The sequence below is a fragment of the Canis aureus genome, chromosome 15 (assembly GCF_053574225.1).
Source record: "Canis aureus isolate CA01 chromosome 15, VMU_Caureus_v.1.0, whole genome shotgun sequence".
In the NCBI taxonomy this organism is placed as follows: Eukaryota; Metazoa; Chordata; class Mammalia; order Carnivora; family Canidae; genus Canis; species Canis aureus.
The window spans coordinates 39,667,414-39,680,602 of record NC_135625.1 but is presented as its reverse complement, the minus strand read 5'-3'; the positions used below and the strand labels follow the sequence as shown (position 1 = coordinate 39,680,602).

Below are 13,189 nucleotides of genomic sequence, written 5' to 3'. Positions count from 1 at the left end.
TTTAATTCACAGCGTTTTTCAGCTAATAACCAAATTGATCAATGTTAAATAGGCAAAACTTTTCAGTTTGGCCACTAGAGGGCCGTTTGTGCACGTCGGATCCTGAGAGTTTCTACATAAAGCTTTCACTTCACGTTTTCTGTTTACTAGAATTAACAAAATCTACAAAGCTTTGGTCTTGCCTTTGCCTCCCTGAAAACTCCCGATGGCAAATTTTGAGCGCTAAAAGGCTAGTTATAATTTTTACATTAATTCCATAAATTAATCACTGTACTATCATAAACATGTACTTTTCTGGAAAGATCATAAAGATGCAAAAATATTCCTTTCAGTTCCTGGGAGACATTTTATACCAGGAAATATTCTTATTCATGCATTGTATTCACTTACAAACAGGCATAGTAAAGTCATTAAGTATTCATAAACCAGGTGAATGATTCCAAGCTCAGTATTGGAAAGATGAGTTAGATTTTCTACTACAGTCATATGTCAGCAATCCTGTTCTAAAAGGGGAAGGGTAAGAACCTTACTATTGAAATTCATTTTTTTAAAAGCAATGTTTGCATTCTGCTATCAGACCTGGCAATTTTTTTGATTTTCAGGATTAAGTTATTTATCATGTAAGTTTTTAGATATAATCTTCGGAGGGGAAACAAAAAATTATTTTCTCCTTAACTCTGGCCCTGGGTATTGTGTTGGATTGCTGCCTTGTTTGCTCATTTTGTTTTTTGTTTGTTTGTTTTGTTTTTTTTGTATTTTAAATATTTTATTTATTTATTCGTGAGAGACATACAGACAGAGAGAGAGGCAGAGACACAGGCAGAGGGAGAAGCAGGCTCCATGCAGGGAGCCCGATGCGGGACTCGATCCCAGGACTCCAGGAACACACCCTGGGCTGCAGGTGGTGCTAAACCGTTGCACCGCTGGGGCTGCCCTGTTTGCTCATTTTGTATGGAGAACAGAAAGCATGATCTGAACGTCATTAGATGTTACATGCTAAAAATGTAATTTTAATGGTCATTTCCCTAAATATGGCTCAAGATCAAAATATCATTAACCGTATATTTTTAATGTTTTGCACTAAGAGATTATATATCTACTTCACGGAACTTTAAACTCTTGTCAGCCTAGAAGCAGATTAAAATAAAATCCCTGGGGACAATTAACCAGCTTTTCCTCAAGGGGAAAATCCAGATGTCAGGTTAAGGCAACAGTCTATCAACAAATCAAGGAGTATACAGGAAGGTGGAGAGGAAGGATGATGGTAGAAAGAAATCACAGGAAAAAAAAAAACAATTTAACCTCTCTTTTGAGGAGACACAAACTAAAATAAACTCAGGGGGCCCCCTTTTAGAGGTCTGTGTTCTAAAAAAAGACCTTTAAAATAAACAGAAATGTGTTTTTATTTATTCCTTTATCTTTTGGTACTGCACAAAAAAGGGACTACATAAGCATAGGTTTAGAAATAATGATTAATGAGAGTGCTTAATTCTCAATATCATCTGTAGTATAATTAACAGGGTTATGTTTTTAAAAACCTGAAACATGCAGCACCTGGGTGGCTCAGTGGTTAAGTGTCTGCATTTGGCTCAGGTCGGAAACTCGGGGTCCCGGAATCCAGTCCCTCATCGGGCTCCCCACAGAGAGTCATTCAAATAACTGATCTGTAGGAATCTTTTAATTTCTTGGTTAAGTGGTATTTAAGGGTAAAGATATCAAGAACTTAATGTGGCCATGCCAAACAGATCCAGAACTATCATGTCGGTGCAGAGTATAATATCTAGTTGTGACATGGCTTCATTATCCTCAGAACAGAGCACAGAGGTTTCCTCATCTGGTCGCTGCTGCCTGCGTTTTCTCTGTACATTCAAGTCTCTGCACTGCAACGTTCTAAGTCATCCCCACCAGGCCCCAGGAAACATCACCAAATTTTGCAAGCTCCGACAAGATTACTTTCATGTGCCACACTTTCTATCGATTAGCATACATTTCCTAGGAAGGGGAGGGCTTCGAGGGTTTCAGAGAATTTTGACTCCCCTTTTCCTGCTCTCATTCTTGCGCGAGCTCTGTCGAGGATAAGCGTCCTCCCATCCCTCGAAGCGAAGGTCTGGCAGCGAGCAGCAGAGGCCCGGGCACGTGACGGGAACGGAGCCCTCTGGGTCCCCGGGGGTCCGGGCTGCAGTTGGCGCTGACGTCCTCCTGGTTACCCACAAGCCTCCGGGCCCGCAGCGCGAGCAGGAAGAAGGCGTGCGGGGCCGGGTGGCTGCCGGGGAGCTCAGCGCTTCCTCGCAGCGACTGAGACGCCGCCGGGGCTCGCGACTGTGGGGCGAGACGGGGTTGGGGCGGCATCCGGGATTCACACTCGAGGCCAGAAAACAGACTCCCAACCCCACGGCTCACGTCTGAAATTGCTGCTGCGGTTTCCAGACGCAGACCCCCGTGAAATAGAAAGCTCTGACTCTGACAGCTGCCGGACAGAAGGCGGCCAAGGGGGCACACGAACTGTTCTCTTAACCCGGCACTCGTTAGTAGGTTATTTCCAACACGCAGGAAGTGCGCGGCAGCGTCACTGGGGAGCAAGCACCATATGGACCTCAACGGGTGCTGTTATTTAACAAGTCTCGAAGAGCACGCACGAACCCAATTTTACCTCACAGGCCCAACCTTTCACCTATCTTCTGGTTTTGTTTTGTTTTTTTACTCTTCTTTGTAGCATTCCTTCCTGCCTCTGCCTTTATCGCCGGCGGTCTCACTCTCGTCTAGACTCTCTCGGGCCGCTCCTCTCCGCCCCGCCGACTATCCTCTTCCTCCTTTTGCCCCCCTTTGCCCCCAACCTGGGACTGCATTTCCCGGCAGGCGCCGCGGCCAGCGGCCAATCAGGGGCTGAGGATTTGGCGGCGGCGGCGGCGGCGGCGGCGGCGCTCGGAGAGCCGGGTGGGGGGACTTTGTGCGCGGCGGCGGCGGCGGCGGCGGCTGGAGCGGGCGGCGGCGGCGGCAGGACGGAGGCGGAGGCGGAAAGGGACCAGGCACTGATCGCTGCGGAGAGGCGTGCGAAGGCCAAGTCGAGCCCCGAGGACCCTGCTGCCCCGGCCCGGCCGCCAGCCACAGCCCTCTCCCTGGCAGCGGCGGCTGCGCGGCGACCCCCCATCCCTCCACCGCCCCTGCCCACCCCACCTCCCGCAGCCTTCCTCCTTTTCGCTTCACGCCCGGCCCGGCCCGGCCGCGGCCCTCCTCGGTGTCGGCAGCCATGGCAGAGGCGTCCGGCGCGGGGGAAATCTAGCCCGGGGATTTCATGCGGCCTAGCTTGGTTCCGTCTCCTCCCCCCGCAGCCCCGGCGGCTGCCCGCACCCTAGCCCCACTCCGGGCCTCCGTGTCTCTCCTGTGATCGTACTGACACGGCCGGGGGGTTAGAATGGAACAAACTGAAGGTAAAGTGAATGCGTATGTGTGCGTGTGTTGGAAGGAAGAGCTAAGGAGGGAATGACGAGGAGGGGGCGACCTAGGGATGGGACGCGCGGGTAGAGCGAGACCTGAGCAGGGATGGGAGGACGGGAGGGTGGCCGGCAGGGGTCCAAGGGGAGCCTAGAAGGTAAAGCAGAGGGCCAGGTGGGGGGGTGTGGAGGGTAGAGGGAGGTGGGGCAGGGGAGGTAGGATGGGGAGAAGAGATGAAGTGGCGCTGAGCTGGGAATTGGGAGTAGAGGTGGGATGGGGGCGGGGATACAGATGGAACAGGGGAGGGACAGGGGAAGAGAAGTAGAGTTAGGTTTGGAGAAGATTAGAGACCTGGGTGGACTGATAAATAGGGAGGTTTGGGGGTGCATTGTGGAAACTAGAAGAGTCTGGGGGAAGGGGTGGAATTTGATGGAGAGATGGGGCATCAAGAGAGAAACGAGGGAATGAAAGTGGAGGAAAAGGTGGATTAGGAAAAGGGACAAGGAATTGTTGAGACAGGATGCATACAGAGGAAGATAGGAAATTGGAAGACCTAAGGTTGGTGTTGGGAAGGAAATTAACTGAATGCTGGAAAGGATGAGAACTATCGACCAAGCATCACAGAGTGGGAGGAAAAGAAGGGGAAGAGGGTTGTTAAAGGAAGAGAAAGCCTTTTGTTCCTGTATTTCTGTGTGTTCTGGGCCTTTTCTTTCAAGGCTAGAGAATATAGAAGCTAGTGGTTATGGTGTTGTGATTGTTGTGAAATGGGGAGGTGTGGGTTTTACTGTTTTGAGGGAGGAGGAGATATGTTAGTGTTATGGTAGCAAGACAGTAGAGACATGGCCATAATCTGATGGTTTTGCTGAGGGAGTGAAGACTGTTCAGATTTAAAGGGGGTAGGGGCAGCCATGTTTGCTGCCAGGCACTGCAGTGTAAATAAATTCCTTCTCTCCGACATCAGTATGAATCTGGAAGGGGCCAGTGCAGATTGTTAACCCCCTTTTTTTCTATTCGTGAACTCTTCCCATACATCTTGTGGTAATTTAATATTATTCAAAACCACCAAAGGAGGTAGTGATGTTTTCCATCTCGTATGTTTTGCTGCTCCCCCACCCCCTTTCCCTCTTCCTTCTGGTTGCAAACAAGGCATGCTAATGAACTGCAGTGTAGAATTAACCCTTTTTATAAAGTTGAAACTATATTTTTACTAGCTGAAGGAATCGTTATTGTCATATTTCAAATGCGATCATAAAAAGTCCTAAATATTGAAAATTTGTTTTAGAAGCCTCAGAAGCAGTCAACATGTTTTCTGAAATTCTTTAAGTAAACAAGGAAATTGCATTGGTTATTTTTCTTGGGCTTGTTTTCTTGGCAAAGCACTGTGTGGGGGTGAGAAGGGGTAGGAAGATCTGCTTGTGGTAGATTATCTGCTTGCTGTATTTTGAATGTTGGAAAATTAGAACTATATGTATTTTAAAATGGTATTTCTGGTAACTCATGCTTATAGGAGGTGATGGGTGTGTTAAATGTTTTCTTTTTTTTATGCACTCTCTCTCCTCCATCCCTTCCCTTTGCCTTCATATGTCCAGCTCATTACAATCTCCAAATGCCAGTTCAGCACAGTGCAATGATCTATGAAGTAGGCATGCAGTTCTTAGAGTCTCAATGAGCTGCCAGGTTTTTTTTTGTTGTTTTTTGTTTATTTTTTGTTTTTTGGTGGGAATTTAAGATTACTCTTAGGAAAGCTACAGTAACTCTTTAATGTATCAAAATGTAACTACTTGGGTACTTTGAAATTGTTACTGTTCTAAAGGTTTAAATCCTGACAAACTTAACATTAGATAAATTGCTAAAAGGGGCCTATTTGCTTTTCATATTGAAAAGGATTAAGAGTGTGTGTGTCCTTTTGTTTTATAATTGTAATTGGGGTAATCCAAACTTTAATCTATCATATTGATTTTGAAACTATTCTCTAATACCACAAAGGCCTGTTAAAACTGTGCTGTGATGGACTCAAACCAATTGTACTACATACTGATTTAACCTATTTTAATGCAACATCCGTTCAGTTGTTATAAAGAAGTTTAGGATGTGTTCTTGGTGTGTTGGAAAAATGAAGTTGAATATTGTTAGAGTAGTACTTTATGAGGGTATTTTTAGTTTAAAGGCCAGATTTACAACTTGGAGTATTTTGATTTGATAGTATTCAGTCTGAATTTTTAAAAATTCTTTGAGGAAAAGTTTCATTCAAAAAAAGCCATTCAATATGCTTTTTGGAATTCATGGATTTTTCATTTTTGTCTTCCAATCATTTGACATGTTATTTGTAATTAATTGGTAAGTTGTGCGCATGAACTACCAGTGCCATAAATTTTTAGGAAAATGAGAAATTGTTATATGTTAAGATAAGAAAACACTCATGTTGGAAGCTTGAATTACTTAAAAAAAAAAAAGTGTATTCCTATGTATTCAGCAGTCAGGATCAGGGTCTCCTGCCTAGCTGTAATGATTATTCTGGCTCCTTGGATGCATATCCATATAATGAAGAAGGCTATTCTAGTTATATGATAATTAAAACCCTGACTTTCTTGTGATTACTGTGTCCATCAGCCCACCTGCTACCTGTGATACCTTAAAAAAAAACAAAAACAACAACAACAAAAAACCTTAAAATGCTCTTTCTTATACTAATCAGATTGACTGAATTTTGGGTAAAAGAAATTGGTTGCCTTTGAGATTGGTCATCCTCCAGTGAATTGTCAAATCTGATTCTAAAGATACTCTGTTTCTGGAGTTTATAATAATCATAGCAAAGCTGCTAATAGTTGTCTTCTTACAGTGTGCTATGCTGAGTGTCTCACATGTAAGATTTCCTTTTATCCTCCCAACAGTTGTCTGAAGTTAGTACTACTAACTCCATTTTACAGGTGGGGAAATTGAGGTTAAGTAACTTAATACCACATAGATGGTAACTAGCAAAGCCAATATTTGAATCCAGGTCTTTCTAATTATAGAACCTAGATCAGCAGATCTTTTAGTTTCTTTTAAAAATTTTATGAACATATGTTCATTATTTAAATTTTTTTCGAATATTATAAAAGGTAAAAGAGAAAAGTTAACACCCTATTTCTTCCTGATAACCATTTCAAAGTTTCTTCGGAGTCCTCCTAGAAAATATCTGTACAATCATAGGCATAAGTGTCTTCAAATACACACAAATTGGGTCATACTGTCTGCATTTTGCTTTTGTATTTTAATAGGTTACGTGGGACAAGCTTTTTTTTTTTTTTTTTTAAGATTTTATTTATTTGTTGGCAAGAGTGCAAGCACAATCAGGAGGAGCAGCAGGCTCCACACTGAGCAAGGAGTCCTGATGCGGGACTCCATCCCAGGACCCTGGGATCATGATTTGAGCCAAAGGCAGATGTTTAATTGACTGAGCCACCCAGGCATCCCTCGGACATCCTTTTAAATTAGCACATATTGATCTATGAATTTTTTTAAGGGTCATATAGTATTCTATTGTTTGGAATATTGATTAACGTTAGGATGTTAACAGGTCTTTGCTATTTTAAGCAATATAGAGGTCAGGTCTTGAATTAAGTCCCTAACAGCCTATTTAAATGGAGGGGATATATAGTCCAACTACTTTATGAGAGAGAAAACAGGCCTAAAGAAGTTAAATTCAAGGCTTTGGTGACAGACCTGTTATCTAGCTCTTTATGCCATACCACATTATTTCATTATTATGAAGGTATTTAAGCTTTCTGTAAAAGCTCAAAGTAAAGGGGAATATTCAAGGTTAGGCACATTTGGTACAAGGAGTGCGAGAGGATTAAGTTGAAGTGAGGCAAAAGACCTTGTTTCACTTTTTTCATACTTTGTTCACCATATTGTATATATAGCATATGCACAAAATATTTTTGCATGCGTAAATGAACCCTGCGCAAGTATCTTAAAGTTTGTGTTTTGGGTAGTGAAGTGATTTTGACAGAATTTTTTCTGTTTTTTTATAAAATTATCAATGAATTGCAATAGTAATGAAGTGAAAAAAAATAAGAGGTCTATCATGGTCCTGGAAAGGATCTTGGAAAGAAAGTTGAGGCACTGGTAAGTTTTTTAAAATGAGCTTAAAAATAGCTCATTGAAAACAAGTTTTAAAATATTTTAGCAGGCACCATTATTTTTAATTTTTTATGTCTATCAAGAAGAAAGTAAGTTACCATGGATACTTATTCACTGGGTTCTTTTGAAACAGTCTGCTGTAGACACTTAAAATCATTAAAGCCTTTAAAAGATTTAGAATTTATTTGTAAGATCTGTTTCTTGGCGTTTTACTTTTTAAAAAGAGTCTGTTATTTTTTGAAAGAGCAACTAAGATGATTTATTCTTTGCTAATAAACAACATGCCCAGCTTTTGAGTTTTTAAAATGAATGGTGAGCTTTTTTTCTGCAGGCTAATCTTTTTATAAATGTTAATAAAGGTAAATTTAAGAAATTGATTGTACTACAGCTACCTAACACATTTTTAAAAAGCTTACAGAGTTTTGGTTTTTATTGTTGACTTTACTAAGTACTTAATAAGTATTTTCAAACACTTCTGTATTATGTTGTGCCTGTACAGTGTGGCCTAAAATGAAGGTAAAAAAAGGTTTATAAAATTTTGTGAGTTTAGGGATCCCTGGGTGGCTCAGTGGTTTGGCACCTGCCTTCGGCCCAGGGCGTGATCCTGGAGACCCGGGATCAAGTCCCATGTCAGGCTCCCTGCATGGAGCCTGCTTCTCCCTCTGCCTGTGTCTCTGCCTCGCTCTCTCTCTCTCTCTCTCTCTCTCTGTGTCTCTCATGAATAAATAAATAAAATCTTTAAAAAATATAATAAAATAATAAAATTTTGTGAATTTAGAGAATGTTCAGTTTTTACTGGATGGGTATGTGTTGTTACTCCTAAAGTACATCTGCCCATTGATGACATTTTGAATTTGAAAATCTCTTTGAAAAATGATTCTTGACTTTAAAAATTTTTAAGATGTGGATCTTTGTCATCATTGACTGATCTACAATGGTAATTCTTATTTCTTACTAGGTTCCTTTCTTTCCATGTAAATTTAGAGCTGTATTGAGAAAGTGCATAGGATAATGAAAAAATTTCATATCTTATAGTTTATATTTTAGCCATATAAATTATATGAGTTTATTATCTAGTAATACTTTGCACTTAGGACATCTTCAGAGATGTTTGAATTTCTACACAATAACTTGACTTTGTTTTATTTATTTTATTTATTTTTAAAAGATTTTATTTATTTATTCATGAGAGACACAGAGAGAGACAGAGACACAGGCAGAGGGAGAAGCAGGCTCCATGCAGGGAGCCTGATGTGGGACTTGATCCCAGGACCCAGGGATCACGCCCTGAGTGGAAGGCAGACGCTCAACCGCTGAGCTACCCAGGCATCCCACTTTGTTTTAAAATGTGAAGTTGGAAAGCACAAGAATTATTTAACCCAGATTTAAAGATGGGAAAATTAAGATATCAGGAAATCCTCAGGCCAAATAGATTGACATGTTAAGTAGAATAAAGTTTTCAGATTTCTGATTACTTAAGAATTTTTTCAAGGGTACTTGTCAGACTCAGTCATTAGAGCATGTGACTCTTCATCTTGGGGTCCTGAGTTCAAGCCCCGCATTAAGGGTGGAGCTTATTTAAAAAAAAAAAAAAACTTTTTAAAAAGTGTGTTTCTTGATTTTTTCTTCATAGCCTGCATTATCCTCCTTTTAATATATAAACATTAAGTAACAATAAAGTATTTTTCTACCATAGAGCATGCTTTTTAAATTTTGTCATAACTTATGAACATATGTCTTGAAATATATAAGTAGATATTTTAAATTTAAGAAATGTATGTATTTCTGGGATTTTGTGCGTAAAACAAAATTTAGTTTATCAAATTGATTTGAGATTAGGAAGTCTTGTCTGGAGGCTTGCTTTTACCTAATGGCATTTTGGCTGTACCTAAGACAGTATTGTGTCTGTTGAGTCTTGCATTACTAGAATCTCTTAGCTATAGAATCTTAAGAAAACTGTACCTTTAAAAATATGCACACACACAAAATGCCTTGAAAAAAGAAACATTTTTAAACATATGAGTTGTGAAACATGACATATAAAGAAAAAAACATAAAACCTAAATATAATTAGAAAGTAAACATCATGTAGTCACCATCCAGGTAACAAAGCCTTTAAGAAAAGTTAGAGACAGCCTCATTCGTTTAGCTGGTATTGCCTGGGTAGTCGGGCTTTCGAGATAACAATGTGCTGAAAGTAACCTGAAAAATTGATAACCATAAGGGGTCAGGAAATGTAAAAACTGAATCACCAGTTTTTGTTATTATCAAAAGGGTTATCTAGACAATTTAAAAAAATGTTTCCTAGTAGTGTAGTCATTTAGTGATTTGAAATCTTAGTGCTATATTAACGAATGTGAAACAAAATAACACTAAATTCTATAAGAATCATGCCATTTTATACAAAGTCTTTTTCCAGAGTTATCTCTTGCAGTTTTTGGTAGAAATTAATGACTGTTGGGTTTAGATTAGTGTGCAGACTCTAGCAATGACTTTTGCTTAGAAAATATCAAATATGCCTGTATTAACATTCTAACTGAAGTATCTTATTTTCTAAAAGCTACTTTGACTCTCTCACTTTCATGTTAAGTAACCATTCAAGAAGGATTAACTTGAGAAGTAATCAGTAGTGATGGTCTGTTTTGACACTGCATCTTTGATGCCCCTTGATTCTTACCTTTTCTATATTTTGTTTAGATGAATCAAATTTTTTTGAAACTGGAGAAACTTACTTTATTTTTCTTCCCTATCTTACTGTTTTCTTGCATGTTTGGAAGGATTAAATGTTGGTTTTGAGGATTTTGATAGCAGAAAAGCTTGAATTTTTTTCCTTTTTCACAAATACAGCCTATTTGCTTAAAGTTCTGCAATGTGGGCTCTGAAAAAGACATTTTTACGACATATTTACATACATAAATCAAAGTATTTTGTTATTATTTTTGTCACTTTAAGCTGTTTGTTTCTTTTATGTATGATTCCTGCAGCATCCAAACATGTTAGAACATAGTATTTCATATTTGATTATGGGGAGAAACTTCTTGCTATGTTTTACCAAACCCTTAAATTCCTTTCTGTAATACAGTAGAAATGTTGTTCTTTTTTATTCTGGTTAATTCCCCCCCCCCCCCAACAAAGCTGATAAATAATTACTTTAGATTTTTATTTTTAAGATTTTATTTATTTATTCATGAGAGACACACAGAGAGAGAGAGAGAGAGGCGCAGAGGGAGAAGCAGGCTCCTTGCAGGGAGCCCGATGTGGGACTTGATCCCAGGTCTCCAGGATCACGCCCCAGGCTGAAGGCGGCGCCAAACCGCTGAGCCACTCGGGCTGCCCTTAAAACTTTTTCTTTTTCTTTTTTAAGATTTTATTTTTAAGTAATCTCTATACCCAACATAGGGCTCAAACTCACAACCCTGAGACCCAGAGTCACACATTCTACCAACTGAGCCAGCCAGGCATCCTCTTACTTTAGATTTTGAAATGAACATACACGTTGAGTTATCCTAGATATGGAAGCAAACATTATTTAATATATTTTTTATTTGTTTTTATTTTTAAGATTTTATTTATTTATTCATGGACACAGAGAGAAAGAGGCAGAGACACAGGCAGAGGGAGAAGCAGGCTCCATGCAGGGAGCCTGATGTGGGACTCGATCCTGGGACCCCAGGATCACTCCCCAGGCTGCAGGCGGCGCCAAACCGCTGCGCCACCCGGGCTGCCCTAATATATTTTTTTAAACCCAGATTAAGTAATTTGGCTTTGTGTATGAAGTAGAGTTTGTTTTAAGACTTTATTTATTTGTTCATGGGAAACGCAGAGAGAGAGGCAGAGATACAGGCAGAGGGAAAAGCAGGCTCCCTGCGGGGAGCCTGATGTGGGACTCCATCGCAGGACCTCAGGATCACCTGAACCAAAGGCAGACGCTCAACCGCTGAGCCACCCAGGTACCCCTGAAGTAGAGTTAATATCCTTTTATCTAGCTCATGGTTTCTGTGTTTATCACCTGTAAAATTAAGCATGGGCCATTAGAATTTATTTTATTGGGGACAGAATTGAGGTTAATGCATTAAAGTATTGCACACATATACATATATGCACACATACACATAATACTCCTAAGAAATGCTAGTGGCCCTGTTAGTTTTTATTTTTTAATGGAAAATTTGTACTTTTCAAAGTGGCTACTAGTTTAAAAGTAACATTTATTGTGTTTAAGATATGAAATGATTGTTTATTATAGAGAAATTGAAAATTAGTAAGATATAAAGAAGACTAAGATCACTTGAAATCAAGCATGCCAACTGGAAATAACTATTAACCTTTTTATATCTTTCCCATGTTTTTCCTTAGGCACCTAAGTATTTTTTAACAAACTGTAATTATACATTAATAGTATTTTGTAACATCCTTTCTTGTGAAATTGACTTTTTTCAGAATGTGATTTTTTAAGTTGACATATAATTTCATTGTATGGGTGTGCCATATCTGTTTACCATTCTTCTGTTTTTTTTTTTTTTTTCCAAAATTTTTATTTATTCATGACAGTCACACAGAGAGAGAGAGAGAGGCAGAGACACAGGCAGAGAGAGAAGCAGGCTCCATGCACCGGGAGCCCGACGTGGGACTCGATCCCGGGTCTCCAGGATCGCACCCTGGGCCAAAGGCAGGCACCAAACCGCTGCGCCACCCAGGGATCCCATACCATTCTTCTGTTGATGGTATTTTAGGCAGTTTGCGATTTTTGAATATTATGATTTGATGAACATCCTTATATAAACATTAAAAAACAAAAAACCTATGTGACTGTGATTATTTCATTACAATAAATCCCTAGAAGTAGAATTACATAACAGATATGAACATTTCAAAGGTTTTTTTTAAAACCTTTTATTTATTTTCAGAGAGAGAGAAAGCATGCATGCATGAGAATGGGGGGAAGGGAATAGGGAGGAGAGACTCTCAAGCAGAGTCCGCCTGAGCCCAGAGCCCGCATGACTCCCTCTCAACCCTGAGATCGTGACCTGAGCTGAAACCAAAAGTCGGACACTTAACTAACTGAACCTCCCAGGCGCCCCATGTTTTGTTTGTTTGTTTTTTTAAATAAGTTTTGTTGAGGGCAGCCCCTGGTGGCTCAGCGGTTTAGCACCGGCTGCAGCCCAGGGCGTGATCCTGGAGACCCTGGATTGAGTCCCATGTCAGGCTCCCTGCATGGAACCTGCTTCTCCCTCTGCCTGTGTCTCTGCCTCTCTCTCTCTCTCTCTCTCTCATGAATAAATAAATAATAAAATCTTAAAAAAAGTTTTGTTGAGAAATCACACATCGTAACAATTCACCCATTTAAAGTATACAATGCAGTGGTTTTTAGTGTATTTATAGAATTGTGCAGCCATCATCACAATTTAATTTAATTTTTTAAATATTTATTTATTTGAGGGGGGTGGGGGGAGAGAAAGAAAAGGAGAATGAGAGTAGAGGGGTGGGCAGAGGAAGAGAATTTCCAAGCAGACTCCTGCTGAGCACAGAGCCCAGTGCAGGGCTTGATCTCATGATCATGAGATCATGACCTGAGCCTAAACCAAGAGTCAGACACTCAGCAGACTAAGCCACCCAGGCACCCCTACCGCAG

General features: G+C 40.3%; 1 protein-coding gene across 8 annotated transcripts in view; it reads left to right on the top strand.

Moving 5' to 3' along the window:
• The window catches only part of NSD3 (nuclear receptor binding SET domain protein 3), a 123,816-nt gene that overhangs the window by 1,555 nt on the left and 109,072 nt on the right, over window positions 1-13,189 (top strand). For 6 of the 8 annotated variants that reach the window (XM_077849182.1, XM_077849181.1, XM_077849179.1 and 3 more), the window contains exon 1: window positions 2,955-3,428. The exons of 1 other annotated variant lie outside the window; for it this stretch is intronic. The gene's annotated coding sequence lies outside the window, so the exon portion shown is untranslated. Of the gene's footprint in view, window positions 1-2,954; window positions 3,429-13,189 lie in introns of those variants that run through there. One more of the 8 variants, XM_077849183.1, reaches the window with a different exon arrangement.